Here is a 13,743-nt window from a genome sequence, read left to right on the forward strand (position 1 = left end):
GAGGCTATATACAGTAGAGAGGCTATATACAGTAGAGAGGCTATATACAGTAGAGAGGCTATATACAGTAGAGAGGCTATATACAGTAGAGAGGCTATATACAGTAGAGGCTATATACAGTAGAGAGGCTATATACAGTAGAGGCTATATACAGTAGAGAGGCTATATACTATAGAGAGGCTATCAACAGTAGAGAGACTATATAGAGTAGAGAGGCTACATACAGTAGAGAGGCTATATACAGTAGAGGCTATATACAGTAGAGGCTATATACAGTAGAGAGGCTATACACTAGAGAGGCTATCAACAGTAGAGAGACTATATACAGTAGAGAGGCTATATACAGTAGAGAGGCTATATACAGTAGAGAGGCTATATACAGTAGAGAGGCTATATACAGTAGAGGCTATATACAGTAGAGAGGCTATATACAGTAGAGAGGCTATATACTATAGAGAGGCTATCAACAGTAGAGAGACTATATACAGTAGAGAGGCTACATACAGTAGAGAGGCTATATACAGTAGAGGCTATATACAGTAGAGGCTATATACAGTAGAGAGGCTATACACTAGTGAGGCTATCAACAGTAGAGAGACTATATACAGTAGAGAGGCTATATACAGTAGAGAGGCTATATACAGTAGAGGGGCTATATACAGTAGAGGGGCTATATACAGTAGAGAGGCTACATACAGTAGAGAGGCTATATACAGTAGAGGCTATATACAGTAGAGGCTATATACAGTAGAGAGGCTATACACTAGAGAGGCTATCAACAGTAGAGAGACTATATACAGTAGAGAGGCTATATACAGTAGAGAGGCTATATACAGTAGAGAGGCTATATACAGTAGAGAGGCTATATACAGTAGAGAGGCTATATACAGTAGAGGCTATATACAGTAGAGAGGCTATATACAGTAGAGAGGCTATATACTATAGAGAGGCTATCAACAGTAGAGAGACTATATACAGTAGAGAGGCTACATACAGTAGAGAGGCTATATACAGTAGAGGCTATATACAGTAGAGGCTATATACAGTAGAGAGGCTATACACTAGAGAGGCTATCAACAGTAGAGAGACTATATACAGTAGAGAGGCTACATACAGTAGAGAGGCTATATACAGTAGAGAGGCTATATACAGTAGAGGGGCTATATACAGTAGAGGGGCTATATACAGTAGAGAGGCTATATACAGTAGAGAGGCTATATACAGTAGAGAGGCTATATACAGTAGAGAGGCTATATACAGTAGAGAGGCTATATACAGTAGAGGTTATATACAGTAGAGAGGCTATATACAGTAGAGAGGCTATATACAGTAGAGGGGCTATATACAGTAGAGAGGCTATATACAGTAGAGAGGCTATATACAGTAGAGAGGCTATATACAGTAGAGGGGCTATATACAGTAGAGAGGCTATATACAGTAGAGAGGCTATATACAGTAGAGGGGCTATATACAGTAGAGAGGCTATATACAGTAGAGGGGCTATATACAGTAGAGAGGCTATATACAGTAGAGAGGCTATATACAGTAGAGGGGCTATATACAGTAGAGAGGCTATATACAGTAGAGAGGCTGTATACAGTAGAGAGGATATATACAGTAGAGAGGTTATATACAGTAGAGAGGCTATATACAGTAGAGAGGCTATATACAGTAGAGAGGCTATATACAGTAGAGAGGCTATATACAGTAGAGAGGATATATACAGTAGAGGGGCTATATACAGTAGAGAGGCTATATACAGTAGAGAGGCTATATACAGTAGAGGGGCTATATACAGTAGAGAGGCTATATACAGTAGAGAGGTTATATACAGTAGAGAGGCTATATACAGTAGAGAGGATATATACAGTAGAGAGGCTATATACAGTAGAGAGGATATATACTATAGAGAGGCTATATACAGTAGAGAGGATATATACAGTAGAGAGGATATAAACAGTAGAGAGGTTATATACAGTAGAGGGGCTATATACAGTAGAGAGGCTATATACAGTAGAGAGGCTATATACAGTAGAGAGGCTATATACAGTAGAGAGGATATATACAGTAGAGAGGATATATACAGTAGAGAGGCTATATACAGTAGAGAGGCTATATACAGTAGAGAGGCTATATACAGTAGAGAGGATATATACAGTAGAGAGGCTTTATACAGGAGAGAGGCTATATACAGTAGAGAGGCTATATACAGTAGAGAGGCTATATACAGTAGAGAGGCTATATACAGTAGAGAGGATATATACAGTAGAGAGGATATATACAGGAGAGAGGCTATATACAGTAGAGAGGATATATACAGTAGAGAGGCTATATACAGTAGAGAGGCTATATACAGTAGAGAGGCTATATACAGTAGAGAGGATATATACAGTAGAGAGGCTATATACAGTAGAGAGGATATATACAGTAGAGAGGCTATATACAGGAGAGAGGCTATATACAGTAGAGAGGCTATATACAGTAGAGAGGCTATATACAGTAGAGAGGATATATACAGTAGAGAGGCTATATACAGTAGAGAGGATATATACAGACCCCGGTTAGTCAGGCTGATTGAGGTAGTATGTACATGTAGATTGTGGTTAAAGGGACATATATGATGAACTGAGAGTAGCAGCAGCGTAGAAAGAGGCTGAGGATTCAATCAAACGTGTAGACAAACACATCTCACTGTGGACAATCTGCAACTCGTCTTGGATTCAATCACCAGGTTTCTGTAATCATTGGGAATCTTTATACTGCAATCATTTACATGTAAATGAACAATGACAGACAGAAGGGTCATTTTTATTCCAAAAAACGTCAAAATAAGTTTCCAGTTGAAGACAGAATAATCTTAGACATCAGAAGAGTAAAAGTGTTTTATACAGCAGACAATCCATGGGGGGCTCATGTGGACAGTATGGATGAAAACTTGTATGTACAATTTTTTTGACATTTACAAAAAGCTTTGTTCATGATTTTATCTGTGTATACACATATGTATACAATATATACACTATATATATATATACATTGAGAGAGAGAGAGAGAGAGAGAGACAGAGAGAGAGAGAGAGAGAGAGAGAGAGAGAGAGAGAGAGAGAGAGAGAGAGAGAGAGAGACAGACAGAGAGAGAGACAGAGAGAGAGACACAGAGAGAGACAGAGAGAGATATATAGAGAGAGAGATATAGAGAGAGAGAAACACAGAGAGAGACACAGAGAGAGACATAGAGTAGAGATATAGAGAGCTTTAGAGAGAGAGACAGAGAGAGAGAGACACAGAGAGAGACAGAGAGAGAGAGAGATAGAGAGAGAGAGATAGAGAGAGAGATAGACAGAGAGGAGAGACACAGAGAGAGTAGAGAGGCTATATACTAGAGAGAGAGAGAGAGAGACACAGAGAGAGACACATAGAGAGAGAGAGAGCTATAGAGAGAGACACACAGAGACAGAGAGAGAGACACACAGAGAGAGACAGAGAGAGAGACACACAGAGAGAGAGAGAGACACAGAGACAGAGAGAGAGAGACACAGAGAGAGAGACACACAGAGACAGAGAGAGAGAGACAGAGAGAGAGAGACAGAGAGAGAGAGAGAGAGAGAGAGAGAGAGAGAGAGAGAGAGAGAGAGAGAGAGAGAGAGAGAGAGAGAGAGAGAGAGAGAGAGAGAGAGAGACAGAGAGAGAGAGAGAGACACACAGAGACAGAGAGAGAGACACACAGAGAGAGAGAGACAGAGAGAGACAGAGAGAGAGAGAGAGAGAGAGCACGACCAACAACATTGGACATTCTATGGAACAAAAAGCCTTCACTATATCATCCTGGAATATCCAAGGCCTGAGGTCATCTGCCTTTGGCCTAAAGAGCAGAAACCCGGACTTCACCAAAGAAATCGGTAACACAGACATTGTCATCCTGCAAGAAACCTGGTATAGAGGAGACGGACCCACTGGTTGCCCTCTAGGTTACAGAGAGCTGGTAGTCCCATCCACCAAACTACCAGGTGAAACAGGGAAGGGACTCAGGGGTATGCTAATTTGGTATAGAGCAGACCTAACTCACTCCATTAAATTAATCAAAACAGGAACATTCTACATTTGGCTAGAAATTCAAAAGGAAATTATCCTAACAGAGAAAAATGTCCTCCTGTGTGCTACCTATATCCCCCCACTAGAATCCCCATATTTTAATGAAGACAGCTTCTCCATCCTGGAGGGCGAAATCAATCATTTCCAGGCCCAGGGACATGTACTAGTCTGTGGCGACCTAAATGCCAGAACCGGACAAGAACCTGACACCCTCAGCACACAGGGGGACAAACATCTGCCTGGAGGTGACAGCATCCCCTCCCACATATGCCCCCCTAGGCACAACTATGACAACATAACCAACAAAAACGGGTCACAACTCCTGCAGCTCTGTCGCACGCTGGGTATGTACATAGTCAACGGTAGGCTTCGAGGGGACTCCTATGGTAGATACACCTATAGCTCATCTCTTGGCAGTAGTACTGTAGACTACTTTATCACTGACCTCAACCCAGAATCTCTCAGAGCGTTCACAGTCAGTCCACTAACACCCCTATCAGACCACAGCAAAATCACAGTCTACTTAAACAGAGCAATACTCAACCACGAGGCATCAAAGCCAAAGGAACTGAGTAACATTAAGAAATGCTATAGGTGGAAGGAATGCAGTTTGGAAACCTACCAAAAAACAATTAGGCAACAACAAATTCAATCCCTTTTAGACAATTTCCTGGGTAAAACGTTCCACTGTAATAGTGAAGGTGTAAACTTGGCAGTAGAAAATCTTAACAGTATATTTGACCTCTCAGCTTCCCTATCAAATCTAAAAATCTCAAATAGAAAACCGAAGAAAATTAACAATAATGACAAATGGTTTGATGAGGAATGCAAAAATCTAAGAAAGAAATTGAGAAACCTGTCCAACCAAAAACATAGAGACCCGGAAAACCTGAGTCTACGCCTTCACTATGGTGAATCACTAAAACAATACAGAAACACACTACGGAAAAAGAAGGAACAGCATGTCAGAAATCAGCTCAATGCAATTGAAGAATCCATAGACTCTAACCACTTCTGGGAAAATTGGAAAACACTAAACAAACAACAACACGAAGAATTATCTATCCAAAATGGAGATGTCTGGGTAAACCACTTCTCCAATCTTTTGGTTCTATAACAAAGAACAAAGAGCAAAACATATACATGATCAACTACAGATCTTAGAATCAACTATTAAAGACTACCAGAACCCACTGGATTCTCCAATTACATTGAATGAGTTACAGGACAAAATAAAAACCCTCCAACCCAAAAAGGCCTGTGGTGTCGATGGTATCCTCAATGAAATGATCAAATATACAGACAACAAATTCCAACTGGCTATACTAAAACTCTTTAACATCATACTTAGCTCTGGCATCTTCCCCAATATTTGGAACCAAGGACTGATCACCCCAATCCACAAAAGTGGAGACAAATTTGACCCCAATAACTACCGTGGAATATGTGTCAACAGTAACCTTGGGAAAATCCTCTGCATTATTATTAACAGCAGACTCGTACATTTCCTCAATGAAAACAATGTACTGAGCAAATGTCAAATTGGCTTTTTACCAAATTACCGTACAACAGACCATGTATTCACCCTGCACACCTTAATTGACAACCAAACAAACCAAAACAAAGGCAAAGTCTTCTCATGCTTTGTTGATTTCAAAAAGCCTTCGACTCAATTTGGCATGAGGGTCTGCTATACAAACTGATGGAAAGTGGTGTTGGGGGTAAAACATATGACATTATAAAATCCATGTACACAAACAACAAGTGTGCGGTTAAAATTGGCAAAAAAACACACACATTTCTTCACACAGGGTCGTGGGGTTAGACAGGGATGCAGCTTAAGCCCCACCCTCTTCAACATATATATCAACGAACTGGCGCGGGCACTAGAAAAGTCTGCAGCACCCGGCCTCCCCTGCTAGAATCCGAAGTCAAATGTCTGCTGTTTGCTGATGATCTGGTGCTTCTGTCACCAACCAAGGAGGGCCTACAGCAGCACCTAGATCTTATGCACAGATTCTGTCAGACCTGGGCCCTGACAGTAAATCTCAGTAAGACCAAAATAATGGTGTTCCAAAAAGGTCGAGTCACCAGGACCACAAATACAAATTCCATCTCGACACTGTTGCCCTAGAGCACACAAAACTATACATACCTTGGCCTAAACATCAGCGCCACAGGTAACTTCCACAAAGGTGTGAACGATCTGAGAGACAAGGCAAGAAGGGCATTCTATGCCATCAAAAGAAACATAAATTTCAACATACCAATTAGGATTTGGCTAAAAATACTTGAATCAGTCATAGAGCCCATTGCCCTTTATGGTTGTGAGGTCTGGGGTCCGCTCACCAACCAAGACTTCACAAAATGGGACAAACACCAAATTGAGACTCTGCACGCAGAATTCTGCAAAAATATCCTCCGTGTACAACGTAAAACACCAAATAATGCATGCAGAGCAGAATTAGGCCGATACCCACTAATTATCAAAATCCAGAAAAGAGCCATTAAATTCTACAACCACCTAAAAGGAAGCGATTCACAAACCTTCCATAACAAAGCCATCACAAACAGAGAGATGAACCTGGAGAAGAGTCCCCTAAGCAAACTGGTCCTGGGGCTCTGTTCACAAACACAAACACACCCTACAGAGCCCCAGGACAACAGCACAATTAGACCCAACCAAATCATGAGAAAACAAAAAGATAATTACTTAACACATTGGAAAGAATTAACAAAAAAACAGAGCAAACTAGAATGCTATTTGGCCCTACACAGAGAGTACACAGCGGCAGAATACCTGACCACTGTGACTGACCCAAAATTAAGGAAAGCTTTGACTATGTACAGACTCAGTGAGCATAGCCTTGCTATTGAGAAAGGCCGCCGTAGGCAGACATGGCTCTCAAGAGAAGACAGGCTATGTGCTCACTGCCCACAAAATGAGGTGGAAACTGAGCTGCACTTCCTAACCTCCTGCCCAATGTATGACCATATTAGAGAGACATATTTCCCCCAGATCACACAGATCCACAAAGAATTCGAAAACATATCCAATTTTGAAAAACTCCCATACCTACTGGGTGAAATTCCACAGTGTGCCATCACAGCAGCAAGATTTGTGACCTGTTGCCACGAGAAAAGGGCAACCAGTGAAGAACAAACACCATTGTAAATACAACCCATATTTATGCTTATTTATTTTATCTTGTGTCCTTTAATTATTTGTACATTGTGTGTATATATATATATGTGTATATATATATATATGTATATATATATATATGTATATGTATGTGTGTATGTGTATATATGTATATATATATATATATATATATATATATAATATGACATTTGTAATGTCTTTACTGTTTTGAAACTGTTGTATGTGTAATGTTTACTGTTAATTTTTGTTGTTTTTCACTTTATATATTCACTTTGTATGTTGTCTACCTCACTTGCTTTGGCAATGTTAACACATGTTTCCCATGCCAATAAAGCCCTTGAATTGAATTGAATTGAATTGAGAGAGAGAGACAGAGAGAGAGACACAGAGAGAGAGAGAGAGAATTTCTATTAAACGGATTTTTTTTTTTTTTTACACACATGTCAATCCATTTCTCCTCTTTTCATATTACAAATGTATTTCCATAAAAATATATAAAATATATCTCTGTACAAAAAAAGCAGGTGTATGTTTGTTCTTTAACTTTATAGTCTTTCCAGTTTTTCTCTTGACGGTTTCCGATTAAGTTTGGTCACCAGCAAAACAAGACAACTCTGTCCTGCACACGTCTGATCTGTCTTTCCAGACAATAAGAGACATAAGCAGATGCTGAAGGGCCCGAGGCCGGTAGGGGGGCCCCCAACCAAGAGGGGGTCCAATAACATGTTCTGCCTGTGAGGTGTGGGAGGGGCCAGTCCTGGCTATACTCCTCTAGCGGTGGTTGATGAGGGGCTCTACTGGTAGCTGCTCAAGCAGACAGTCGTTGTCCTACTGATATGATGTTTCACAAGGTCTCTGGAAAACAGACGGATAACGTAGAAATACAAAAACGGGACCAACTATGTTCCCTAATATGGTGGGACAGACTGACATCTCTATGGAGAAGGTTTAGGTCTAGGTTGATTTAACAGAGTGCCATCTCTATGGAGAAGGTTTATGTCTAGGTTGATTTGACAGAGTGCCATCTCGCTGGAGAAGGTTTAGGTCTAGGTTGATTTGACAGAGTGCCATCTCTCTGGAGAAGGTTTAGGTCTAGGTTGATTTAACAGAGTGCCATCTCTATGGAGAAGGTTTAGGTCTAGGTTGATTTAACAGAGTGCCATCTCTATGGAGAAGGTTTAGGTCTAGGTTGATTTAACAGAGTGCCATCTCTATGGAGAAGGTTTAGGTCTAGGTTGATTTAACAGACTGCCATCTCTCTGGAGAAGGCCATCTATCTGGAGAAGGTTTAGGTCTAGGTTGATTTAACAGAGTGCCATCTCTATGGAGAAGGTTTATGTCTAGGTTGATTTGAGAGACTGCCATCTCTATGGAGAAGGTTTATGTCTAGGTTGATTTAACAGAGTGCCATCTCTATGGAGAAGGTTTATGTCTAGGTTGATTTAACAGAGTGCCATCTCTCTGGAGAAGGTTTAGGTCTAGGTTGATTTAACAGAGTGCCATCTCTATGGAGAAGGTTTAGGTCTAGGTTGATTTAACAGAGTGCCATCTCTATGGAGAAGGTTTAGGTCTAGGTTGATTTAACAGAGTGCCATCTCTATGGAGAAGGTTTAGGTCTAGGTTGATTTAACAGAGTGCCATCTCTATGGAGAAGGTTTAGGTCTAGGTTGATTTAACAGAGTGCCATCTCTATGGAGAAGGTTTAGGTCTAGGTTGATTTGACAGACTGCCATCTCTATGGAGAAGGTTTAGGTCTTGGTTGATTTAACAGACTGCCATCTCTCTGGAGAAGGTTTATGTCTAGGTTGATTTAACAGAGTGCCATCTCTATGGAGAAGGTTTAGGTCTAGGTTGATTTGACAGAGTGCCATCTCTCTGGAGAAGGTTTAGGTCTAGGTTGATTTAACAGAGTGCCATCTCTCTGGAGAAGGTTTAGGTCTAGGTTGATTTAACAGAGTGCCATCTCTATGGAGAAGGTTTAGGTCTAGGTTGATTTAACAGAGTGCCATCTCTCTGGAGAAGGTTTAGGTCTAGGTTGATTTAACAGAGTGCCATCTCTCTGGAGAAGGTTTAGGTCTAGGTTGATTTAACAGAGTGCCATCTCTATGGAGAAGGTTTAGGTCTAGGTTGATTTAACAGAGTGCCATCTCTATGGAGAAGGTTTAGGTCTAGGTTGATTTAACAGAGTGCCATCTCTATGGAGAAGGTTTAGGTCTAGGTTGATTTAACAGAGTGCCATCTCTATGGAGAAGGTTTAGGTCTAGGTTGATTTAACAGAGTGCCATCTCTATGGAGAAGGTTTAGGTCTAGGTTGATTTAACAGAGTGCCATCTCTCTGGAGAAGGTTTAGGTCTAGGTTGATTTAACAGAGTGCCATCTCTATGGAGAAGGTTTAGGTCTAGGTTGATTTAACAGAGTGCCATCTCTATGGAGAAGGTTTAGGTCTAGGTTGATTTAACAGAGTGCCATCTCTATGGAGAAGGTTTAGGTCTAGGTTGATTTAACAGAGTGCCATCTCTCTGGAGAAGGTTTAAGGTTGATTTAACAGAGTGCCATCTCTCTGGAGAAGGTTTAGGTCTAGGTTGATTTAACAGACTGCCATCTCTCTGGAGAAGGTTTAGGTCTAGGTTGATTTAACAGACTGCCATCTCTCTGGAGAAGGTTTAGGTCTAGGTTGATTTAACAGACTGCCATCTCTCTGGAGAAGGTTTAGGTCTAGGTTGATTTAACAGAGTGCCATCTCTCTGGAGAAGGTTTAGGTCTAGGTTGATTTAACAGACTGCCATCTCTCTGGAGAAGGTTTAGGTCTAGGTTGATTTAACAGAGTGCCATCTTTGGAGAAGGTTTAGGTCTAGGTTGATTTAACAGAGTGCCATCTCTCTGGAGAAGGTTTAGGTCTAGGTTGATTTAACAGACTGCCATCTCTATGGAGAAGGTTTAGGTCTAGGTTGATTTAACAGAGTGCCATCTCTATGGAGAAGGTTTAGGTCTAGGTTGATTTAACAGAGTGCCATCTCTATGGAGAAGGTTTAGGTCTAGGTTGATTTAACAGACTGCCATCTCTCTGGAGAAGGTTTAGGTCTAGGCTGATTTGACAGAGTGCCATCTCTCTGGAGAAGGTTTATGTCTAGGTTGATTTGACAGACTGCCATCTCTCTGGAGAAGGTTTAGGTCTTGGTTGATTTGACAGAGTGCCATCTCTCTGGAGAAGGTTTAGGTCTTGGTTGATTTAACAGAGTGCCATCTCTCTGGAGAAGGTTTAGGTCTAGGTTGATTTAACAGAGTGCCATCTCTCTGGAGAAGGTTTAGGTCTAGGTTGATTTAACAGACTGCCATCTCTCTGGAGAAGGTTTAGGTCTAGGTTGATTTGACAGACTGCCATCTCTCTGGAGAAGGTTTAGGTCTAGGTTGATTTGACAGAGTGCCATCTCTCTGGAGAAGGTTTAGGTCTAGGTTGATTTAACAGAGTGCCATCTCTCTGGAGAAGGTTTAGGTCTAGGTTGATTTGACAGAGTGCCATCTCTCTGGAGAAGGTTTAGGTCTAGGTTGATTTAACAGAGTGCCATCTCTCTGGAGAAGGTTTAGGTCTAGGCTGATTTAACAGACTGCCATCTCTCTGGAGAAGGTTTATGTCTAGGCTGATTTGACAGAGTGCCATCTCTCTGAAGAAGGTTTAGGTCTAGGTTGATTTGACAGACTGCCATCTCTCTGGAGAAGGTTTAGGTCTAGATTGATTTAACAGACTGCCATCTCTCTGAAGAAGGTTTATGTCTAGGTTGATTTGACAGACTGCCATCTCTCTGGAGAAGGTTTAGGTCTTGGTTGATTTGACAGAGTGCCATCTCTCTGGAGAAGGTTTAGGTCTTGGTTGATTTAACAGAGTGCCATCTCAACAGGGATCTGTTACAGGGAACGTGGCTTACACAGGAAACGAATATCTTAACTCATCTGAATCTCTTATATGTAATGTCAAATTAATTCATGAATTAATAAAAAATAAAAAAAAAGTGGATATTAATTTCTTACACAGGGGGATAAAAACAATTCTATCATGTTTTCCAAATAAATAATTTCAGAGTCGTGGGGAATTCAACGTGAGTTACAGACAAAAACAGGACAGAAAATATATTCAATCATGTTCCAAGCTCTCAAAAATCGTATTATAATTTATCGATCACCTTGCATCGAAATCATCACTTGAGACCACTGGACCTGTTGATATGGGAGGAGCTCAGTAAACTACAGGACATGTTGATATGGGAGGAGCTCAGTAAACTACAGGACATGTTGATATGGGAGGAGCTCAGTAAACTACAGGACATGTTGATATGGGAGGAGCTCAGTAAACTACAGGACATGTTGATATGGGAGGAGCTCAGTAAAAACATGTTGATATGGGAGGAGCTCAGTAAACTACAGGACATGTTGATATGGGAGGAGCACAGTAAACTACAGGACATGTTGATATGGGAGGAGCTCAGTAAACTACAGGACATGTTGATATGGGAGGAGCTCAGTAAACTACAGGACCTGTTGATATGGGAGGAGCTCAGTAAACTACAGGACATGTTGATATGGGAGGAGCTCAGTAAACTACAGGACATGTTGATATGGGAGGAGCTCAGTAAACTACAGGACATGTTGATATGGGAGGAGCTCAGTAAACTACAGGACATGTTGATATGGGAGGAGCTCAGTAAACTACAGGACATATGGGAGGAGCTCAGTAAACTACAGGACATGTTGATATGGGAGGAGCTCAGTAAACTACAGGACATGTTGATATGGGAGGAGCTCAGTAAACTACAGGACATGTTGATATGGGAGGAGCTCAGTAAACTACAGGACATGTTGATATGGGAGGAGCTCAGTAAACTACAGGACCTGTTGATATGGGAGGAGCTCAGTAAACTACAGGACATATGGGAGGGACAGTAAACTACAGGACATGTTGATATGGGAGGAGCTCAGTAAACTACAGGACATGTTGATATGGGAGGAGCTCAGTAAACTACAGGACATGTTGATATGGGAGGAGCTCAGTAAACTACAGGACATGTTGATATGGGAGGAGCTCAGTAAACTACAGGACATGTTGATATGGGAGGAGCTCAGTCAACTACAGGACCAGCTCAGTAAACTACAGGATATGGGAGGAGCACAGTAAACTACAGGACATGTTGATATGGGAGGAGCTCAGTAAACTACAGGACCTGTTGATATGGGAGGAGCTCAGTAAACTACAGGACATGTTGATATGGGAGGAGCTCAGTAAACTACAGGACATGTTGATATGGGAGGAGCTCAGTAAACTACAGGACCTGTTGATATGGGAGGAGCTCAGTAAACTACAGGACCTGTTGATATGGGAGGAGCTCAGTAAACTACAGGACATGTTGATATGGGAGGAGCTCAGTAAACTACAGGACATGTTGATATGGGAGGAGCTCAGTAAACTACAGGACATGTTGATATGGGAGGAGCTCAGTAAACTACAGGACCTGTTGATATGGGAGGAGCTCAGTAAACTACAGGACATGTTGATATGGGAGGAGCTCAGTAAACTACAGGACATGTTGATATGGGAGGAGCTCAGTAAACTACAGGACATGTTGATATGGGAGGAGCTCAGTAAACTACAGGACATGTTGATATGGGAGGAGCTCAGTAAACTACAGGACATGTTGATATGGGAGGAGCTCAGTAAACTACAGGACATGTTGATATGGGAGGAGCTCAGTAAACTACAGGACATGTTGATATGGGAGGAGCTCAGTAAACTACAGGACATGTTGATATGGGAGGAGCTCAGTAAACTACAGGACATATGGGAGGAGCACAGTAAACTACAGGACATGTTGATATGGGAGGAGCTCAGTAAACTACAGGACATGTTGATATGGGAGGAGCTCAGTAAACTACAGGACATGTTGATATGGGAGGAGCTCAGTAAACTACAGGACATGTTGATATGGGAGGAGCACAGTAAACTACAGGACATGTTGATATGGGAGGAGCTCAGTAAACTACAGGACATGTTGATATGGGAGGAGCTCAGTAAACTACAGGACATGTTGATATGGGAGGAGCTCAGTAAACTACAGGACATGTTGATATGGGAGGAGCTCAGTAAACTACAGGACATGTTGATATGGGAGGAGCTCAGTAAACTACAGGACATGTTGATATGGGAGGAGCTCAGTAAACTACAGGACATGTTGATATGGGAGGAGCTCAGTAAACTACAGGACATGTTGATATGGGAGGAGCTCAGTAAACTACAGGACATATGGGAGGAGCTCAGTAAACTACAGGACATGTTGATATGGGAGGAGCTCAGTAAACTACAGGACATATGGGAGGAGCTCAGTAAACTACAGGACATGTTGATATGGGAGGAGCTCAGTAAACTACAGGACATGTTGATATGGGAGGAGCTCAGAGGACATGTTGATATGGGAGGAGCTCAGTCAACTACAGGACCTG

This window comes from Oncorhynchus keta, chromosome 20 (genome assembly GCF_023373465.1).
Source record: "Oncorhynchus keta strain PuntledgeMale-10-30-2019 chromosome 20, Oket_V2, whole genome shotgun sequence".
NCBI classification, from domain to species: Eukaryota; Metazoa; Chordata; class Actinopteri; order Salmoniformes; family Salmonidae; genus Oncorhynchus; species Oncorhynchus keta.